General features: G+C 56.9%; 1 long non-coding RNA gene across 2 annotated transcripts; it reads right to left on the bottom strand.

Moving 5' to 3' along the window:
- Positions 1-11,304: 11,304 nt before the first annotated feature.
- On the bottom strand, positions 11,305-20,439 carry LOC112578216. 2 transcript variants are annotated; one of them, XR_006543671.1, is made up of 3 exons: positions 18,694-20,439; positions 13,212-13,376; positions 11,305-12,479 (listed from the first exon to the last, which is right to left on the bottom strand). It is a non-coding gene; the product is annotated as an uncharacterized LOC112578216 (long non-coding RNA). The 2 variants fall into 2 exon arrangements; XR_003102545.2 differs by lacking the exon at positions 18,694-20,439 and adding an exon at positions 14,435-14,769.
- Positions 20,440-20,915: the final 476 nt, after the last annotated feature.

Raw genomic sequence — 20,915 nt, 5'->3', positions numbered from 1 at the left:
CTGAGGGGCCGCAAAGGGGCCGCCCGTGCGCAGGAGCGCTGCTGACCTAAGCTTCCTGACAGCAGCAGGGATACCTGCCTTAGCTTCCCGTCATCACCCCGGGAGGGCCCCCAAGTCCCCAGTCCTCCCATGGCTGGGCCCCATGGCCACGACACCCCAGATTCCCTTGGGGGGGGTGGTGCGCTGCTACCCAAGCAACTCCAAGACGGCTGATGCTGCCCTCCAGCATCTCAAAGTTGACATCTGGGATGTTTCCAGTTTGCAAGAAGCAACGTGAGCTTTGAAGATAGTTTCCATGTGTTTATTAACAGTCCCATGAGGCCCCGGCCCCTCTCACCTCACGTGCGCCCCACGTGCGCCGTCACCCTCGGCTCTCCCAGCCCCAACATCCACCATCCGGGCGGGACTGGGAGGCGACTGGCCTCCCGCGGGGCTGGGCCGATGAGGACTGTCTGCAGCCTCCTGTTTACAACGTCAAGTCCCACGAGCTCAGATACGCAGGGCGAGCTGGTCGCCGAGGTCACGACCGGGCGGCTGACCTTGACCCCAGCTGGCGGTCCTGATGAAGAGCTCACGACAGCAGCTCCCGCGCTGGGCTCCGCGGGCGCTCTCCACCCTGGCCCCGTTCCGGGAGGCAGGGGATCCTCCCTCCGCAGGTGGGGCGATGGGGCCCCCAGACCGGCTCACGTGCACGCGGCAAATCCAGGACACCCAAGCCTGTGCTCCCCGCGGCCCTGTTCTTCCCAAAGGACCCGAAGCCCCCTCTTCCTGCCCCTCTGCCTGCCCCCCAGCAGCCCAGCTTCAGCTGGTGGGGCTGAGTCAGGCTCACTTCCGACCCCTGGCTCTGCCACGTGTGAGGCAGCAGGACAGAGGGGTCTGAGAGGCGGCCGGCCCTGGTGGAAGGACTGAGCCCCCTCCCATCCCGGGGTGGGGAGGCTGTTTCTGGAGAGAGGCCCCCAGCCGCCCCTCCGGGCCTGGAAGCGCAGCCCCAGGCTGGCTCGCACACCTGCAAGGCCTCCTCTTCCTCCGGGGGGCCCAGCTCTGGGGTCTCCTCCTCCTGAAGGGGGCCCCTCTCCTGACGTTCCAGGAGGTCCCACTGACAAGAGCACAGATGCGTCTCTGATTCCTAATGTGCCGGGGAAGCCCCAGCCTGCAGGGTTCACAAGCTTCGGGTTAGACTGCGGGCTGTGAGTGGGGTGGGGGGGTCAAGGAGCTGTCCAGCCTCTGCACCTCTCAGGGGAAGAGAGCTCCCATCCACCCCCTCCTCACTCCATTACCCACAAGGAGAGGGCTCCTACCCGCATGGTGAGTCCGACCCTGGACTCTGGCAGAGACCAGAGACTCTGTCCAGAGACCCTAGACTCTCAGCAGCAGCTGGAGATCAGCCCCTGTGCAGCTCTGCTCAAGGCAGAGAGAGTTTGTTAACTGACCGGCCAGCAGAGGTGGGTGGCTCGCTAGGTGGGTCTGTAGGGCTCCCTGTGGAAGCCTGCAAGTTCTGATTGGAACTGAAATGGTGAGAGAGATGGATCCATCCACCCACCCCCACTACTGTCCACACGCCCGTCAGTCCACGCAGCCACCCACCCACCCATCTGTCCCTCCACCCACCATACCACCAGCACACCCATCCACGTATCCACCCACCCATCCATCCATCCACCCCGCGGCCCCCACCGCCCACCAGCTCACCCATCCACCTGCCCCTCAGCTGTCCGTCTGCTTATTCAGAATTCACTCAGCTCCCCCCACTGGTCTTACTGTCCACTAGTCCCAGGGGGTCCGCATACGCCAACTGGTGCCTGCCTCTGGGGCCGACAGACCCAAAAACAGGTGCTTCTGAGACGCGTCAGGGGTGCAGGCACTGTCCGTGGACGGAGCTCAGCTCACAGACCCATGCAGCGCGCTGGCCCTGTCCCTTCTCCCAGAGGCGTCCCGCCGAGACCCTCTCAGCCCACTCTGCCGCTCCCCACTCCCTGACCTTTGCATGTTCCAGAGGCCACACCCTGCACCTTGTCTCAACACCCCACCCTCCCTGCGCTCAAGGCCCAGCTCAGAGGCATGGCCTCCCGTGTGTGCCTCTCTGAGCGCTAACACTGCGTCCAGCCTGCTTGTCTGCTCCCTGCCCCCAAGACGGGGGCTCCCTGGAGGGGCAGAGACTGGCCTCTGTGCAGGCTGCATCGGGCCCAGAGCTGATGCTTTTGAGATGAGTTTGTGGAGGAAAGGAGGGAAGTGGCGGGGAGAGATGGAGGTGCAGGGGTCGGGGGCCAGGGAGGAATGGCCCGACTCCTCCTTTGTGACCCACTCCCCCACCCAGAGTCTTCAGGCGGCTTGTCTGTCTGGGCCTTGGGGCTGCCTTCCCACCCATCCAGGGACCCTCGTGGGGTGCCTGGCACGTGCCTTGAGGACTGTTCTCCTAGGCCCTGGGGGAGAGGTCCCAGCCCCTGGCAGTTCCCACCCCAGAGGTCCCAGCCCACCACGGCACTTGGGAGGTTCCTGGAGGAACTGGCCCATCTCTGGGCCCACGGAGACCATGGGACGTAGGATTCCTGAGTTACCCTCTTTCAACAACTTGGAAAGCCTGTCTGTTGGAGAACTCCAAAGCAAGAGCAAGGGCCCCGGCCTTGACCATCAACCCCGGGCACAAGAGACTGTGTTTCCCAGCACACACACCGCTTAATGTTTAACTCCCGCAAGCTTTCTGACCGCTAATGACAGGACATTAACTCTGCACAAACAGGAAGGTTCAGAGGAGCCGACCTGGAGCCCATCGAGCGTTGGCCAGGCTGCCGCATCCCCTCTGGCCACAAGGGTCATGGCTGGGCAGCCAGCGGCTGGGGTCATTGTGGGGTGCGGGTGTGGGGAGGCCATCTCAGGGACGCAGAGCTCTGTTCTGGCTTCCCCAATGCCGTTGTTTTCTAGATTCTGCTCGGAGGGTGCCTCCCCCAGGAAGCCCACCACTGTCCCACCAGAATCACACTTATTGAGCTGGTCTCCACTCGCCTGCAGATCAGGGTGATGAGCCGGCTCCTCTTTCCTGGCTAGGGACCTCTTTCCTGGCCAGGTCCCTACTTGAAGCAGACAGGAGACAGGACTGTGTATGCAGGCAGGGATTCCTGGAAGCACAGCAGGGAGTGGGGAAAGAAGATAGTTGCTTACTCGGGGATGGGGGGTGGTCTGCGGCAGGCAGTGGGGCTCAGTCCCCTGGGAGCCTCTATGAGGATATGGAGAGCACCCCAGAATTTCCCCCTTCTGAAGGACAACACCCACCAGCATCCCGCTTGAAGATCGCTCCTGGGACCTTAAGTCCCCAGCACCTCCCTCAGGGCTCGCCTGCAACCAAAGGAAGGCAGGGCATCGGTCAGGGACGTGGGACGGCCCCCGACTGCCGCCCACTGTGGACCCACGTGGGCCAGGCGCTGTGCCCGCGCTCCCCTCGGCTCCTGGGTTAGCCCTGACGATGGGGGATGGCCCTGCCAGGAAAGGTGACCACCCCGTCTTAGAGACTAGGAGACGGGGGCCAGACTGGGCACGGGGTCTTGCCCAGTGGCAGCGCCAGTGGTGGGAGAGCTGGACTTGTTCTGACCGCTGGCTGCACAACATGCTCTGAACTTGGACCACATTCCCTGAGTCTCCGGCCGTGCGAGGCCCGGCCGTGCGAGGGCCCCGGAGCCCAGGGGCAGGACGCAGTCAAGGAGGCCACCTTCCCCCAGGCTGTGTCCAGTCTGCCTCCTGCTGCCAGGGTCCCTCAGCCAGTGTGGAATCCCTCCCTCTCCCCATCCTAGATGGAAGGAGAGGGTGCAGGGCTGATGGATGCAATCACAGACCCACACGGAAGCTCAGAGAACATTCCTGAGCACAGCTGGGCTGACCAGATTCTCTGAAGTCTTTTTTTTTTGGCTCCTCCGGGTCTTAGCAGCAGCACGTGGCATCTTTGATCTTTGTTGCCTCATGCGGGATCCCTCTCTCTATTTTTTTCAGTTGCGCCATCAGGATCTGTTTTGTTGCAGCAAGCAGGATTTAGTTCCCTGACCAGGGATCAAACTCGAGCCCAGCACATCGGGAACATGGAGCCTTAAGCATTGGGCCACCATCGGAGTCCCTCGAGAGCCTTCACTAGATGGAAAGTACCATCCTTGGCTCATGAGAAACTCCACTGGGGTCAGTGAAGACGCTCCCAGTGGCGGGCGGTGAGCCTCAGCCCGGGCTGCGCCCAGGTCTGGGTGCTCTCCTCTCTCCCACTCCCCCGCAACCAGGCTTAGCTGGGGAGTCCTGGGAAGGAAATGCTCCCCATAGCCACCCCGGGGTTGACCCCTCTGTGCACTGCTTCGAGTGGGAGGACAGTGTGCAAAGGGAGACCAGCCCTCTGCTCCCCTTCCCAGCTCTGCGGCCCGGGGATCATTTCTGGAGGGACATCCACCTCCTGTCTCCAAAAACCCCTGTGTCAACTGTCCCTGCATTTGTAAAAGCCCCAGAAATGGGCCGGCCAGCCCCCGAGGGAAGCGTGGGCATGCCCAAGTCAGGGTGCGGAGGTTAGATGCTGGCCCTTTGGTTCGGAGCTGTGATCCACGGGGCTGCTGGGGGCAGGGTGCGGGTCACCCAGGAATCTTGACATCAGCCCATCAAGCTTTACTGGGTACCTACTACGTCAGCCAGACCAGAGGACGCCGCAGAGGGGAAGACTCCAGGCGCTCCTGGTCCGGGAGAGGGCTGTGTGAGCGCAGACCCCGACCCTGATTCCAACAGGCCTCTCCCAGACTCCCTTCTCTGAGCTCCTGCTTGGGGTTGCAAAGGGTCGGACACGACTGAGCAGCTGAACTGAACTCAACTCCCAGGTGGCACGAGCAGTAAAGGACCCACCTGCCCAGGGTGTGATGCCTGGGTCAGGAACATCCCGTGGTTAGGAAATGGCAACCCCCTCCAGTATTCTTGCCTGGAAAATTCCATGAGCAGAGGAGCCTGGCAGGCTACAGCCCATGGGGTTGCAGAGTCAGACACGACTGATCACGTGTATACTGACCTCCTGCAGGAAGCATACCTTGAGCCCTCAGGGGCCACACTGGGGAAGATGCAAGATGTGCATGTGTTGGGAGTGTCAGAGGAGAAGACAATCCAGATGCTGCTGGCATACACAGATAAAGACATAAATGACCCAGGAAACCAGGGAGGACTGCCTGGAGGAGGCAGTGCCTAAACCAGGACCAAATTTAGCCAGGGAGAAGTGTTTCAGAAGAGGCCTCCTGGCAGGGTCAGTCACAGAGATGCTCAGGAGTGGGCAGGGTCAGCAGGACCCTGTGAGAGCCTCTTAGTCCCCTGATGGTGGGCCCTCTGTGGCGGGGGTGTGATGAGCTGCTGGAATGTGGGCCAAGGCCGAGCTCCATCCCTGCTCCTGGAAAGGGAGGGTTTCCAGAGCTGGCGGTGAAGTCGGTCCCAAATCCTCTGCAGTCTGGGGTTTCCTTACCCTCCGGGGAGTCATGGGACAGCTCCAGGTAGACCCTCTCTCTGCCAGGAGCTTCTTCCAGTTGTTGCTCTCCGGGTGTCAACCACAGCGGATGCTCTCGGAAGCGTCTGAAATCCTGTTTCCTGAGCCCACCCTCCCTGCTGCAGCTCTGGAAGGAAGAAGGGCCAGAGGTAGTGCCCCACAGCAGAGCCTCACATCCGGCCTGGTTTCTGCCTCGTGGATGGGGTCAAGAGAGTGGAATCAAGCCGAGTGTATGTGACACGCAGAGAAGAAAGAGGACCAAGAACGGGTCCCAGAGCCTGGAGCAAGCCATCTGCAAGCTGTGCCCCAGCTCCTTCCATCTCCGAGGTTTACTTCCTGTACTCGACGAGGGCCCACCGGGCAGGGCCACTCTCTCGGCTCCGCGTCTGCGCCCTCGACAGGCTGGCACACAGTGGGTGCTTTGCTGAAGGTATGGACGAGCCCTGTGGGGTGCGGGCGGGGCCCGGGGGCTGTCCCCTCATCTCACCTGTGCTGGCAGGGCACTGCCACCTGCCGCCCCTGACTCCCTCTAGACTCAGAGACAGCACGGAGCTCCCACTAAAGAGTCAGAGCCGTGTGAGTTAAAGCCCCGGTCCTGGGGCCTTCCTGGCAGTCCAGGAACTAAGACTTCACCTCCAGTGGCTGGTTGGGTCTTTGGTTGGGAAGCTAAGGTGGAGCTTGCCTGGGCAAAAAAAAAGGAAAACATAAAGCAGAAGCAATATTGTAACAAATTCAATAAAGACTTTAAAAATGGCCCACATCAAAAAATCTTTTTAAAAGAGAAAAAAACAATCCCGATGTTTGACTAAGAGGGCACCCGGGATGGGCGATTTGGCCTCTCTGAGCCTCAGTTTGTTCATCTGTGAATTGGGGACAACGGCCCCAGCTTGCTGAGGGGCCCACCTGAGGGGAGGCTCACACATTTTCACTGGTGCAGTTTTCAGCGTGCACTCCTCCTGTGGCCCTATTGACTGCACAGGGCCCCAGAACAAGACCGGGGCCCTCTGAAGCACCCCATGGTTCGGTCTCTGTGCCCCATGGAGGGCAGGTGAAAGTTCAGGGACGGTAAATAAACTCACAGGTCAAGTAAGGCGAGCACCACCACCTTTGATCCAGAGGCCCAGCCTTATCTCCTGTCCCTCCCGTCCATCCTGTTTGCCCACATCAAGGCGATGGACGGCAGGTAAACGCGGCCCCAGCAGGCTGACCTGCTGAGAGGCAGCGGGGGCAGCGAGGGACAGCGAGGGACAGGCAGGAGAAGCTGGGGACAGCATGGGGTCGGGCCTGGAGTCCGGGAGCCGAGCCAGCTGCAGGAAAGAGCCCGCCCCCTCCTCCAGGGCTGCCCCCCACCAGGGTCACAGACCAACAGAAACCCAGCCCAGCCAGTTACAGACCTGCCTGAAGACCCCCAGCCCCGCTCCCGGCTCCCCCCAGCCCCTTACCCCAGGACCCCACCACCCCTGTGGGACTAAGTGAGCGCCCTTTCCTCCACCTGAGGTGGCTGGTGCGGCCACCGAGCCCGTCCTGTCTGGGGTGGGGGCTACTCTCTGTCCAAATCCACGTGGATTCCAGAGCTCACGGAATCCCTCGGCCTCTGCTGAGGGACTGTAGAAGGAAAGGCCTTTTTTTTGGCCACACTGCACAGCAGGTGGAACTTCCCTGACCGGGATCAAATCCATGCCCCTGCAGCAGAAGCTCAGAATCTTAACTACTGGACCACGCGGCAAGTCCAGAAAAAGCCTTTGGAAGACGTGGACTACCCTCTTCCCCTTTCATAAGGAAACTTCTGATAAACCAGTGTTGGACTCCAGCCCCCACCCCAGATAAACACTTCCTCCCATTGGCCAGAAGGGCAGACGCATCTTCTTTCTTTCCTTGCTGTGGCTGCCAGGAAGCTCAGGCTCATGTCGCCTGACCAGTGACCGTCTGTCTGGTTCCTGAGACACAATTCTCTTTCCTTTCCCTCTGGAGAATTCCTGACCTTTTCCTTCCATTTCTGTGTTTAAGTTCTAGTTTCAGTATGTGTTTTTTGCAGAAGATTCCCAATGAATACACAGAATACATATAATTGTGTATACACCTAGACACTTAACATCGTAGAATAAATAATTTCCAATTGTGTCCTCAAAACATTGGCACATGCACACAGATGTGCACACGCACACGGATGTGCACACAGACATGCACACACACAGACGTGCACACACATGGATGTACACACACAGATGTGCACACACAGGGACATGCACATGGACGTGTGCACACACATGGACATGCACATATGCACATGGACATGTACACACAGACATGCACACACGCACACGGACATGCACATGGACATGCACACAGAGACGTGTACACACTCACACAGATGTGCACACACCCACGGATGTACACACACACGGATGTGCACACACAGAGACATGCACATGGACGTGCGCACACAGACGTGCACATACGCAGTCTTCAGAGCCCTCTGAGCCCCCTCTCCTGGATTCACTGTCTCTAAAGATGCGTGTATCACACTCACCCCTGCTACCCTGCTTTCAGCACCCACCGCATCCTGCTGGGGCTTGGGGAGGGGCTTGGCAAGCAGAAGCCCTGGGCCTGGATCCTGCTTTACCCCCATGAAAGGGAAGACTTGGGGGCCCCTCCCAGCCCGCAGTTACACAGCTGGAACATGGGAGTTGGTGACTGCTCCTCTCCGAGGGGAGGGGGAACTTACTGCCCAGACCCCGAGTGCCACGCCTGACCCCCTTCCAGGGAGGCACACTCCTCCTGGCCCTGGGCTCCCTCTCTGTGGACTCTGACGGAAGCCCTGGGCTGACCCCGGAGAGAACCGCACAAAAAGTCGGCCCAGTTCTGGGCGCTTCCAGGAGACTGACTGTTTCCTACACAATGCACTTCCTCCGTCTCCCCTCCAGACTCGGGTGCCCCAAGCGTGGGGGCAGGCTGCCCTCCCCAAATCTGGGCACCTGATGAGCCCAGTCACGTGGGGACTGTGATGGGGAAACCAGGCCTGGGACAAGTTCAACCCAAGAGGCAGGAGCCGAGGCTTCCGCGCCACAACCCACCACCCCACGCCCGGCCCCGGCTGGCTCTTCTCCACTTCCCCGGACCCCACATGCGGCCACCGTGGGCTCCCTGGTGCAGCCTGCCCCCTGCCCCTCCCCGGTCCTCAAACACAATCCATCCCCAACCCAACTGCAACGTGCAATAAAGGAAGGATAATCAGTATTAATATTAGTTATTGTTATTGATTTCAGCTTTAGAGAATTGATTTCCAGTCTGGGCCCCTTTTATGACGCTCTTTGCAGAAGATGCATGGACGCAGTCCACCACTTTCTGGGGACCGGCCCCCTCCCTGGGCCAGGTCTGCAAAAATCATGGGGGACAACGGGGAAGACAGGGTGAGGAAGAGAGGAGAGGGGCAGGGTGGACGGCCCTGGGACGGGAGCGCTTCCACTCTGCCCACCGCCCAGGGCCAACAACGGGGCGGGGCGACCCTCGTTCATCCGGGGAGCACAGGCCCTAAAAGGCCTGCTTTGCCTCTGTGACCCCACACCCACCTCCCCACTCTAGCCCCCCAACCCCACCCCAGGGCCCCGCCCCACGAGCCTGCTGGGCTCTCCCCAACCCCAGGCCCCTCCCCTGCCCACACGGAGCCCCGACTCCCCCACCCCCATTTCTTCCAGAATTCTCAGGGTCGGTGAGACCCTGCTCTGGGCTCCTACCCGCTGCAGCCCGGGGTGTGCCCACCAATGGGACAGGCAGAGAAGCCGGGGTCTCCCCCTGAGCTCCCAGCCTGGTGTTTGCACTCACACAGGCTTGTTGAATGCATGACTGACCACAGGTGTTTCTGATCACCTATGATGTGCCCGGTCATAGGATCCTGGAACATCAGAGGTGGAGGACAATCCGACAATGCAGAGACGAGTTAGGGACGATCTCAATCAACCCCTGTACCAATGGGGAAACTGAGGCCCAGAGAAGGGAGGTGACTTTCCCAGGGTCACTTGCTCCCCTCTGCTGCTCTCTGAGCGGACCGCATGTCCTGCCAATGGCCGGACGGGAGCAGGATGGCATCCCGGGACATCTTTCCGTGGAATCCCCTACCTTACAGGCTTCAAAGTGCTGCCCCCTACCTCCAAGCCCACTCCCCCCAGGCTGGCCTCCTGATGGCGGCAGGGTGGCCCCCTCCCTCCCCCTCCAGAACTCACTGCTTCAGATTCTAGAAAAGGCTAAAGTTCAGATTATCCTTTGTCTCCAGACAATTTCTTGCAAATGACATAATGCCGGGAATTCATTCATTCCTTCCCTTAGCCGTTCATAGACTATTTGAAGAATTCATCAAACCCTGGCACCGGAAGTGCCCAACAAGGGCCAGAACATTAAATACGACAGAGCCAGTCATTTTATAATGATTTTAAGGCCATGAACACTTCGGCCCTTAAGAAGCACAGTGCGGGCGAGCGCTCCCCGGCGGTGAATCCAGTGCCCACATCCACCGGGGGTCGGGGGTGGGTAGTGCGGCTTCCAGAGGCCCCCCAGAGGGTGAGGACCTCACCCAACTCCCTGGGGGCTGGGGACTCCCAGTCCACCCTGACCCAGCCCTCTGTAGCACGGGTGCCCTCGTTTCTTTGAGGACCCGGCGAAGTCACGGGTCCCCCTCGGCAGCGTGGGTGGTGTTGGGGGCTGTGCACCCTGCAGGGCCCACTGAGCATGCCCCGGGCTTCTCTGGCTGCAGGTAGAGCCTGGCTCACCCCAGTGGGTCTCTTGCTGAGAGTCAAAGCTGGAATCCGGCCCCAGCTCCATCTGACCCCAAAGTCCAGGTCCTGCCCCTGGGAGGCTGCCCGCGCACCCCCTGCCAGGCACCCACAGACAGCCTGGGCGGGGGTCAGGGCAGCGAAGGGGCTCCCTAGGAAGCAATGCGGGTGCTCACCAGATAAAGCAGCTCCCCTTTGTCCCGGCTACCTCCCCTGACACCCCCTCCTTCAGAGCCCCTTCCTTGAGCTGTCTCTGCGCCTCAGGGGCGAGAGAGGCCCAGCAGCAGGTGCCCGCCCGCCTGCCCGTGGTGGGATGGTTTTGTGTAGTCATGCGTGGATTCCCTGAGAAGATGGGGACCATTCTCTCCCCTCCACGGCTGAGCCATATCAGAGAGGACGCTCGCAGCATGGGCTCGCCCCAAGCCCAGCCCTCCATCTTCTGTCTAGTCCCCACTGCCACCCCTGCGTCCACGTACCCCTAGAGTGGGCACCAGGGCATCTTCTCCAGCCACCTGGGCCGCAGAGTCCTGGTCTCCTGAGTGGCCGATAAGTTCTGCCCTGACTCTGCTAACGAGAAGCCGGTAGAGCCCGGCTTCCATCTTCTGGGGTCGCCCCGACTCCCGACCGGGGCCCACGTGTTATCTCGTGTGGTCACTGCCAGGCGAGGGCCGTGGCCGGGGGCCCGCACACCTGCTGAGGACCACATGGGTCCCAGGGCGGGAGGAGGCTGCCCGGGCCGGCGAGGAGCCCCGCGGCAACGACTCCAGGGTGATAAAACGGGTCTTTAAGTAATTATTATCTCAATCCCGCCTTAAAAGCTACATTGGGCAAAATGACTTTAAATATTGTTTTAGCCTATTACCAGCCTATAAATTAATCGCTCACAGCACACAGAGGCGTCGTAAGAGGGTGATTGGGAGAGAGCGGGGAGGTAATTATGCACGAGGCACGAAACTCCCGCAGAAGAGGCATATTTTACACTCAAGTTATAATTAAATTTCGAGAAAGCTCTTCTACCCAGTGCACAAATATAATCTGTGTCAACCTCCCCGAGAGTTGTGACTCTAATCAATGTATTTATTTGCTGTTGGAAGATATGGAGCCGGTAGCCCGTCGTGGTCTGGGCTTCAAATACAGAGGCAGAAAAGGTCCAGAACGGGGTCTGTGCAGCCAGTCCCCCGAACCCAGATTTGTGGTTACCAAGCCTAAAAATCCAGACGCTTCCCAGCAACCTGCAGAGAAGAGAAGCAGGGTTAGCGTTTGTGGGCCCGGGGTCAGAGGGCAAGGATGGGGACACGGGCCCTGCAGGGTCAGGACCAGGAGAGGTGGGCAGCAAGGGGGAGACGGGAGTCCGGGTTGGGGAGAACTCCACACCAGGAAGGAAGGTGTGCGGACGGTGGGCGCTGAGCTGGGGGCCTGGGGTCCTGCCAGGTCAGAGAGCACCACCCTCGTACCAGGGAGACGGAGCCTCCATCATGCTTTAACTGCTCCCCCTAATTAAACAGCAACAGTGCGGCCAACGCTCCCTTTCAGAAAGATGGAGAGATAGGAAAGGTCTGCCCGGCGCCTCGGTAGCTCTGCCCGGGACAGCTTTTGCTCTCTCACCCAAGCAGGCAGATTTCCTGACTGCCCTCTCCGCTGCAGAAGCTGACCACCGCTTAGATCTTGCGATGAGGTCCTCCAGACCAACGCCCGCCCGTCCTGGGGCCTCTGCGGAGGGCTCGGACTGCTGTGTGCCCTTGCTGAGGCTTTCCCATGTCCTTGGCGCTCTCCAGGGGCGGATCCTCACCTCCATCCCTCGGCAGAAGGGAAGACTGAATCTCCAGGAGGCTGAGTAGCAAGGCCAGCAAGTGGGGGAACCAGGCTTCAAGCCCAGCACCTTCGGTCTCACCTGGTACCCGCTGCCCTCCGCCCTTGAGGGGCGGGGGCTGCTTACCCCAGGCCACAGAGGGAGCAGAGGGCGTCCACCCAGCCCTGCGGGGCAGGGGAAGCCCTGAGTGGTGGTGTCTCAGGCGGCTTGGGTGTCCATAACAAACCACAGCACCCTGGGTGGCTTAAATAATAGAAATGTATTTTCTCAGTTTTGGAGGCCAGAGCTCCAAGATCAAGGTGCCGTCCATTGGGGTGGGATCTGGTGAGAGAGCTCCTTGTGGCTTGGAGGTGGTCGCCTTCTGTCCCCGTCCCCACACGGCCTCTTATCTGTGGGGGCCGAAAGCACAGGGGTCTCTCTCTTCCTGTAGGGACAGCAATCAATCAGACCAGGGCCCCACCTTTACACCTCTCTAGCCTTATTACCCCCCTAAAGGCTGTATCTCCAAATACGATCGCTCAGGGGCTGCCCAGGACTACAGTATGTGGATTTAGGGGGACACAGTCCAGACCCAGAACATCAGGGAAGACACTGCTGAACAGGAGGTGAGGAGTCTCGACCACCAGGGTCATTCATCACGAGACTCTGAGGCCAGGAAACCCCCGACCAGAAGCCAGCAACCACACATTAGGCCCAACCAGACCGGCCAGACCCAGGACCACGTGGATGGATTACAGACAGGTGGGTGACCAGGGCTGGACAGAACCAAGTGACCAAGTGCAGAAGCACAGAGATCACTAACCACTGACCAGATAACCCGACCACCCCTTACCGGTGTGGCCCCAAAGCACACACCTCCGTGGGGTCTTGCATGGAGATCCAACACCAATCAAGCCCCCAGGCATCAAGCCCCCACAACCTCCAGCCACTAACCTCTCCCCACCACCCCGCCACCTGGTAACCACAGCCCTGACTTCCAGAATCACGGGTTAGGTTCGCTTGTTTTGAAATCCATAGGAATGGAATGTGCTCTTTCTTGTCTGGCTCCTTGGGCTCAGCACCCTGAGAGGCGCCCACGTTGTGGCTTGTAGCTCGCAGTCTGTTATTGATACCATCAGGGCTCTATATGTGGCGTGGACCCACACGGTTGGCTTACCCTTTCTACCTACAACGGACATTCGGGCAGCTGTTTGTTGTTCAAACAGCAAAGCGGATCACTCTTGTGTATCTCTGTGGGTGGCTCACACACTCGGTGGTAGAATTGCTGGGGTCTGTGGAACAGACGTGCGCTTCCCGGGCGGCTCAGTGGTGAAGAATCTGCCTGCCAACACCAGAAACGCAGGAGACAAGGGTTGGATCCCTGGGTCGGGAAGATGCCCTGAAGAAGGAAATGGCAACCCACTCTAATATTCTTGCCTTGAAAATTCAATGACCGGAGGAGCCTGGAGGCTACAGGCCCTGGGGTCGCAAAGAGTCGGACACGACTGAGTGGCTGAGCACACACGCAGGCAACAAGGGTACCCAGCTTTGGAGATAAAACCAAACGGTTTTCCAAGGTGGGTGAACACACTCCCACCAGCATGGAGAGCGTTCCAGTTGCTTCACATCCTTGCCAGCATGAACGATTGTCAGGGTCTTGAATTGTAGCCATGCTGGTGGGAGTCAAGTAGTGCCTGACTGGAGTTTTATTTGCATTTCCCGCATGAATCATGAGGTTGGGGAGCTTTTCATCCACTTAGGGGCTACTTGGAAATCCTATTTTAAACAAGGCCTGTTCAAGAATTCCGCCCCCCTCTTCCACTGGTTGTCTTTATCTTATTGATTTTAGGAGTGTCCTGGATGTGGGTCATAAGTTGGATGAATATATGGCAAATACCTTCTGCAACTCTGTGGCTTGCCGTTTTGTCCCCCAGTTGTGTCTTTTGATGAATAGGATTCTTCATTTTAAGAGAATCTATTCTATCACTGTTTCCCTCTAGCCCCTGTCCAAAGGCTGGTCTCAAAGCCACATGGTGAGGCTCACCTCCTGTACCCTCCAGGTTCCTGCACCCCAGACTGGCCCCTCTGCTGACCCAGCCTCTCAGAACATCCCCAGGCACTCCCCAGGTTCCTGAATCCCAGGCTAGCTCTTCTGCTGATCCAGCCTCTCAGAACATCCCTGAGCACTCTCCAGGTTCCTGCACCCCAGGCTAGCCCCTCTGCTGACCCAGCCTCTCAGAACATCCCCGAGCATTCTCCAGTTTCCTGAATCCCAGGCTAGCCCCTCTGCTGACCCAGGCAGCTTACTTGTTGGGCTGATCCAGCCTCTCAGAACATCCCCAAACACTCTCCAGGTTCCTGCACCCCAGGCTAGCCCCTCTGCTGACCCAGGCAACTTACTTGTTGGGCTGATCCAGCCTCTCAGAACATCCCCAGGCACTCTCCAGGTTCCTGCATCCCAGACTAGCTCCTCTGCTGCCCCCGCCTCTCAGAACATCCCCGAGCACTCTGAGCTCCTGGTTGTTTTGAGCTCCTAGTTGCTGTGTCCTCCTGCTGTGACTGCTGGTTTTGTCTACTTGCTGTCAGAATTAGGCAGAGAAATACAAAGAGATGCCTCCAGTGCTAAAGGTATTTTTCCTGTCAATCCTAAAGGAGATCAACCCTGAATATTCATTGGAAAGACTGAGGCCGAAGCTGAAAGCTGAAACTCCTGTACTTTGGCCACCTGATGCAAAGAGCCAACTCACTGGAAAAGACCCTGATGCTGGAAAAGACCCTGATGCTGGGCAAGATTGAGGGCAGGAGGGGAAGGGGGTGACAGAGGATGAGATGGTTGGATGACATCACAGACTTGATGGACATGAGTTTGAGCAAACTCCGGGAGGCGGTGAAGGACAGGGAAGCCTGGTGTGCTCCAGTCCACGGGGTGGCAAAGAGTCGGACACGACTAAGCAACCGAACAGCAGCAAGCGTGTCAAAGCAGCCCCACTGCCTCCGGAGGCTCCAGATCAGCTACCCCTGTCAGGAGGGTCTCTTGGCAAAAAAGGAGCCTGAAGGGACTGAGTGGCAGACAGGACTTATGTTTAATGAGATTATTACGGTTCCCCCGGGGGAAGTGCTCCCTCTGGGAGGCAGGACTCGTGGACCACAGATCCTGGAATGGTGGGGCTGGAGAACACAAATTTCCCAAGTAGGTCAGTGGGAGTAGTGGTGATCCCAGACCCAGGACTGCCTGGCTGGGGCCCAGGATCACCCTAGAAGATGCCCTTCATCTTCACAGGTAGCATCCCCAGGCCAGGACCAGCTGTGCCTGTCCCCCTCCTCCCCCCGCCCCCCGGGCCATCAGCTGCCAGACCTCTTTTGTCATAAAGTTTGTTCTCTTTTCCTGGTTTCTTAAGGTGGAAGGTGAGGTTATCGACTTGCGATCCTTTTAAGGCAGACATTGGCAGCTATTCACCGCCCACCCCACCCCCAGCATTGCTTTAATTACATCCCTCATGGTTCTGCTTTGTCATGTTTTTGTCTCCATTCTCCTCAAAGCGATTTCTAATTTCCCTTGTTCTTCTTTGACCCATTGGCTATTTAAGAGTGTTTTATTTAATGCCCACAAATCTGTGACTTTTCCGAATTTCCTTTTGTTACGTATTAATTTCTAATTTCATTCCATTGTGGTCGGAGCACATATTCTGTTTGATTTCAGTCTTCTTAAATGGACTGTGGCATATGCATGGTGCAGTCCATGGTCTGCCCCGGAGAGTGTTCCCCATGCCCTTGAGAAGAACGTGTCCTCTGCTGCTCTTGGATGGCGTGTTCTGTACACATCTGTTCGGCTGCTTTGGTAGATAGTTTTCTTGAAGTTTTTAATTTCCTTGCTGATTTTCTGCCTAACTGTTATGTCCATTATTGAAAGTGGAGTATCGAAGTTTCCAGCTATTATGGTTGAAGTCTCTACTTCTCTCAATTTGGTCTTTTCTTTTTTGCTTCATGTTTTCCGGGCTCTGTTTTCAGGCACATATGTATCTGCAATTGTTGACTCTTTTTCATGGGTCGGCCCTTTCGCCACTTTATCTCCTTCTTCGTCTGTAATAACGTCCCTTTTGCCTGATGCCGGTGCAGCCGCGCCAACCCTCTTTTGAGTACAGCTCGCATGAACTCCCCGTGTCCCTCCTTTTCATTTCAGCCAATTTGTGTCTGGTTCTACAGCCAGTCTGCTCACTGAGACGCCCACCAGGCAGGGGATGTTAACTGTTTGCTGCCCACACACATGTAGACTCCAGACTGGTTGGAACCCGAAGATTAATGATGGTAACTCTCTGAGAGCCCAGTTGGTAAAGAATCCGCCTGCAATGCAGGAGACCCTGGTTCGATTCCTGGGTTGGGAAGATCCCCTGGAGAAGAGAAAGGCTACCCACTCCAGTATCCTGGCCTGGAGGAGTCTATGGACTGTATAGTCTATAGGGTCGCAAAGAGTTGGACATAACTGAACGACTTTCACTTTCACCTTCAACTCCTACTTACTTCGCCACCAACCCATCAGAAGAATGTCCAGGCGCTGAAAACAGCCTCTTAGAACAATTACTATAAAACTTCGCACTTCTCTCTCTAGGTTGGGACACAGAGTTCTGAGGGCATTAGCCTGCTGTGGCCCCCTTTTGCCTGGTAAAACAATAAAGCTATTCTCTGCTTCACCACCATAAATAAAGAAATAAAATGAGTCTCTCAGAGACAGCACCTCATTGGCCATGTTATTTTATCCAGTTTGCTAATCCCTGTCTTTTAATTGAAGAGTTTGAATCTGTTAACATTTAATCATTACTTATAAGAAAGACCCAACTTCCATCATTTTGCGATTTGTTTTCCAGCGTCCTTTTTGTTCCTCAGCTCCTCCATCGCGGCTTACTTTTATGTTAAATATTTTCTAAAGTATTATTTTAATGCCATTGTAATTTATTTTACTTTATTTTTGAGTTATTTTCTTGTGGTTGCCCTATGGATTACAATCAGTATCTTAATTTATAACACACCGGTTTGGATTAATAACAATTTATTTTCGACAGTGTACTAAAGTTGTTCTTCTTTGCCTCTATCAAAGGTCCGTCTAGTCAAAGTTATGGTTTTTCCCGTGGTCATGTATGGATGTGAGAGTTGGGCTGTAAAGAAAGCTGAGTGCTGAAGAATTGATGCTTTTGAACTGTGCTATTGGAGAAGACTCCTGAGAGTCCCTTGTTTCTGCAAGGAGATCCAACCAGTCCATCCTAGAGGAAATCAGCCCTGAATATTCATTGGAAGGACTGATGCTGAAGCTGAAGCTCTAATACTTTGGCCACCTGATGCGAAGAGCTGACTCATTGGAAAAGACCCTGATGCTCGGAAAGACTGAGGGCAGGAGGAGAAGGGGACGACAGAGGATGAGATGGTCGGATGGCATCACCAACTCAACGGACATGAGTCAGAGCAAACGCTGGGAGATAGAGGAGGACAGGGAAGCCTGACATGTTGCAGACCATGGGGTTGCAAAGAGTCGGACACAACTTAGGAACAGGACAACACGGACTCTCTGGCTGTGGGATACGGGCTCTGGAGCACCTGCTCAGTGGCAGCGACACCAGCTTAGTTGCTGCAGAACATGTGGGATCTTAGTTCCCGACCAGGGACTGAACCCACACCCCCTTCGGTGCAAGGCAGATTCTTTACCACTGGGCCGCCAGGGAAGTCCCTGTCCTCTGCTCTTTAGACACAGTTTCCTTTAGCTGATCAAACATATTTAAATTGCCGATATAGAGTCTTTGTCTAAAAAGTCTCACATCTAGACTTACTCAGCGATAGAGTATAATGATGTCATTTTTTCCTCTGTATGAGCCATACTTTCTTTTCTCTTTGCAGGCCTTGTAGTTTTTAGATGAAAACTGGACATTCGGAGTGTTATCATGTGGCAACTCTGGAAACCAGATTCTCTCCCGTCCCCAAGATTTGTTGTTGCTGTTCCTTCTTGTAGTTGGGATCTTTTTAAGTAACTTTCTGTAGAGTCTATATTATTTGTCATATGTAGACCCTGAAATCTCTGTTTTGTTGGCTTATGGTCAGGTATTGATTGGACAGAGATTTCCCTGAAGGATTGGAAGAGCAAAAAAATATTCCAGTCTTTGCTAAAGGGCTCTGTGTGTTTCAGGCCAAGCCTTCAGTGCCGAGCCAGGCGGCTTCCAGCTCTGCCTTAGCTTTTGCTTCCTGCTGCCGCCCAGGCAGCATCGGCAGGCGAGGGCTCAGGGCCTGCTCAGTCTCTGGAGGATGTGCGCTCAGCCCTTTAGACTCGTGGGAATACTTCCAAGCTTTCCAAAGCCCTGAGGGCATCTCACTGGGAAAGACCCTGCTGCTGTGAAAGACTGAGGGCAGGAGGAGCAGGGGCAGCAGAGGGTGAGGTGGTTGGAAGGCTCAGTGGACGTGAGTTTGCGCCAACTCCGGGAGATGGAGAAGGGCAGGGAAGCCAGGACGTGAGTCTGCACCAACTCCGGGAGACGGGGAAGGGCAGGGAAGCCAGGCGTGCTGCAGTCCATGGTCACAAAGAGTGGGACACAACTTAGTGTCTGGACAGCAAGGATCTCATTTCTCCCCTTTCCTCCCAAACTTTGTGATTAGTCTACTGCTTTCCCAGCGGCTAACACCTCTCGCGGCAGTCAGCTAACGCTTTCGGCACACACCCCGGGTGCTGCTTGCGCTCTAGGCCAACTCTGAGTTAAACGAAACACAAACAAACATTTGGGCCGGCCTTCCAGAGAACACAGGACAAGTCAGAACAAATAACTAATCACGATTCTTTGGGAATGAGCTCTGTTCCGCATTTACCAGTATTGCGAGCAACCACGGAGCTGAAGAAGAGGGGGGCGGGGACAATCAAATTAACTGATTTTACTGAGAATCAGCTGTTTTTCTTAAGTAAATCCGTCAATTGCTGTAAGCCTTTGGTTAATTTCCAGAGTTCTTGGGGGAGGGAAAAGTAGACGTTAACAATTTTTGCCCCTTTTTCATTGTGTTACAGGATTTGGAGCTCCTCGGCCACAGCTTCTGCTGCCACCACCCCACACTTGGTCTTAAATCGATGAGCAATCAGGCTGCCACTCTTTCTCCCACCCACTGACCACAGCCAGGAACAGCACCCAATTCCGTGGCCCTTACACTGACTGTCCCCCCGGGCGGCAACCACTTGGGCTACTGTGCACACCAGCGCAGGGCCGGCCCGGCTCCCCACCGGCTACCGTTTTCACGGTTGCCACAGTCAGCTGCCAGCGTCTTCACCCACCACCTGCTGCCCGGCTCCAAAACCCCAATTTACAATTTTCTCCCTGGCACCGTTCTCAGTACCAACGGCCTTCAGTCGGGTTCTCCAGGAGACAGACTCCGAAGTGGAGATTTGCACGCAGGGGAGAAGACCTCTGAGAGAGTGAGGGACGCGGGACGGGGCAGAGAGCAGGGTGCAACAGAGGCCTCGGCTGACCTCGTGGGAGGCTATGGGGCGGGGATAGCCCCTTTAGAGATGTCCACGGTCAAGGCCAGAGGCTGGGACTCCATGCTCCCACGCCCACCAGGCTTGGATGCAGACCTAAGCTGGGGTGAGGCAGCCTGCTTCGGGCGAGGCAATTCTGGAGACATACTTAGCGGCAAAGCATCAGCGGCACCGTTGCCAGCAGCGTGAAGAACAGGAACTCTTTCTGAGGTGCAGGTCTGGACGTGCATCAGAGCACCCTCTCCGCAGTTCAGCCGCTGCCAGGCGGCCCCTTCTTCCGCAGGGGCCCTGGGGAACCCCAGGACACCCTCGGCCCGCACCAGTGCTGCTCTCTGCATTGCTTCCCCCTCCTGTCTGGGCTCTCTGCCCTTCCAGCACCCCTGGGACTTGTTCCCCATTCTAAACTCTGTGTGCTGAGCCATCCTGACCTGGGCCCTGCCCGTTACCAGGTCACAGCTAAGTCCACGGCTCAGTCCCCCGTCAACACGGATATGTTTACGCAGCGTCACCCCGCAAGTTTACAGCAGGATGAGATTAGAGCCCAGGCCTCCTGCCCCCAGCCTGGGGGCTCTCTTGCCTTGTCCTGGCTTCCTCGGCCCCTGAGGAAGGTCGCCAGTGCAGACCTTCATGTGCCACTGGGGCATCTGATGGCCTGGAGACACCACATTTAAACCCTTGGACTGTCAAGAGCAGTGTGCAGAGAGGAGCTGACGCCTGACGGCGAGGTGGCTTTATCCTTCTTTATCCCTCTTGGATGGGTGTGTGGGAATCACACCCGCAGCCCCGTGCCCCAGAGAGGCTGCACTGGCGGCCAGCCTGGAGGGACAAAGATGCCCTTGTTGGGTTTCAAGCTTCCCCCAAAGGACAGAAATTCCAGGGGGCGGACTTCTGAAACCCTCCTGCAGGGAGGGAGGTGGAAAGAGACCTCCCTCCCTCTCTCCCCACTGCCCTGGGCTGACTCAAACATCCTTCCCTCAGTGGAACGACTTCTTCACATGATAAAGGAAATTCATGCTCCCTGTGAAAATATAAACAAGTAAGTTTGAGCAAGTCATGGTGTGTGAATTACAGAGTGTCACTGCCCCACCAAGCCCCAAGCTCTGCAGAGGATCCAGTTAACACACGGGCATGTGGCCACCAAGGTTTTCACTGCGCCTGAAAAGAGGCTGTTTCTGCAGCCGCCTGTGGCTGCCAAGGGGGGCGGGGAGAGCTGAGTAAGAACCCGGGCTTTCGAGTGGGAGGACCTGCCTGGGACTCCCGGCCCTGCCACCACTTCCATGCCTTTGCACCCCTGTAAGGTAAAGACAGTCACACCAGCCTGGGGAGAGCACGAGAATCTAAAGTGTTAGTGCTGTTCGGTTGCAAAGTCACATCCAACTCTTT

Source organism: Bubalus bubalis, chromosome 12 (assembly GCF_019923935.1).
Source record: "Bubalus bubalis isolate 160015118507 breed Murrah chromosome 12, NDDB_SH_1, whole genome shotgun sequence".
NCBI lineage: Eukaryota > Metazoa > Chordata > Mammalia > Artiodactyla > Bovidae > Bubalus > Bubalus bubalis.
This window is presented reverse-complemented; position numbering and strand designations above follow the sequence as displayed.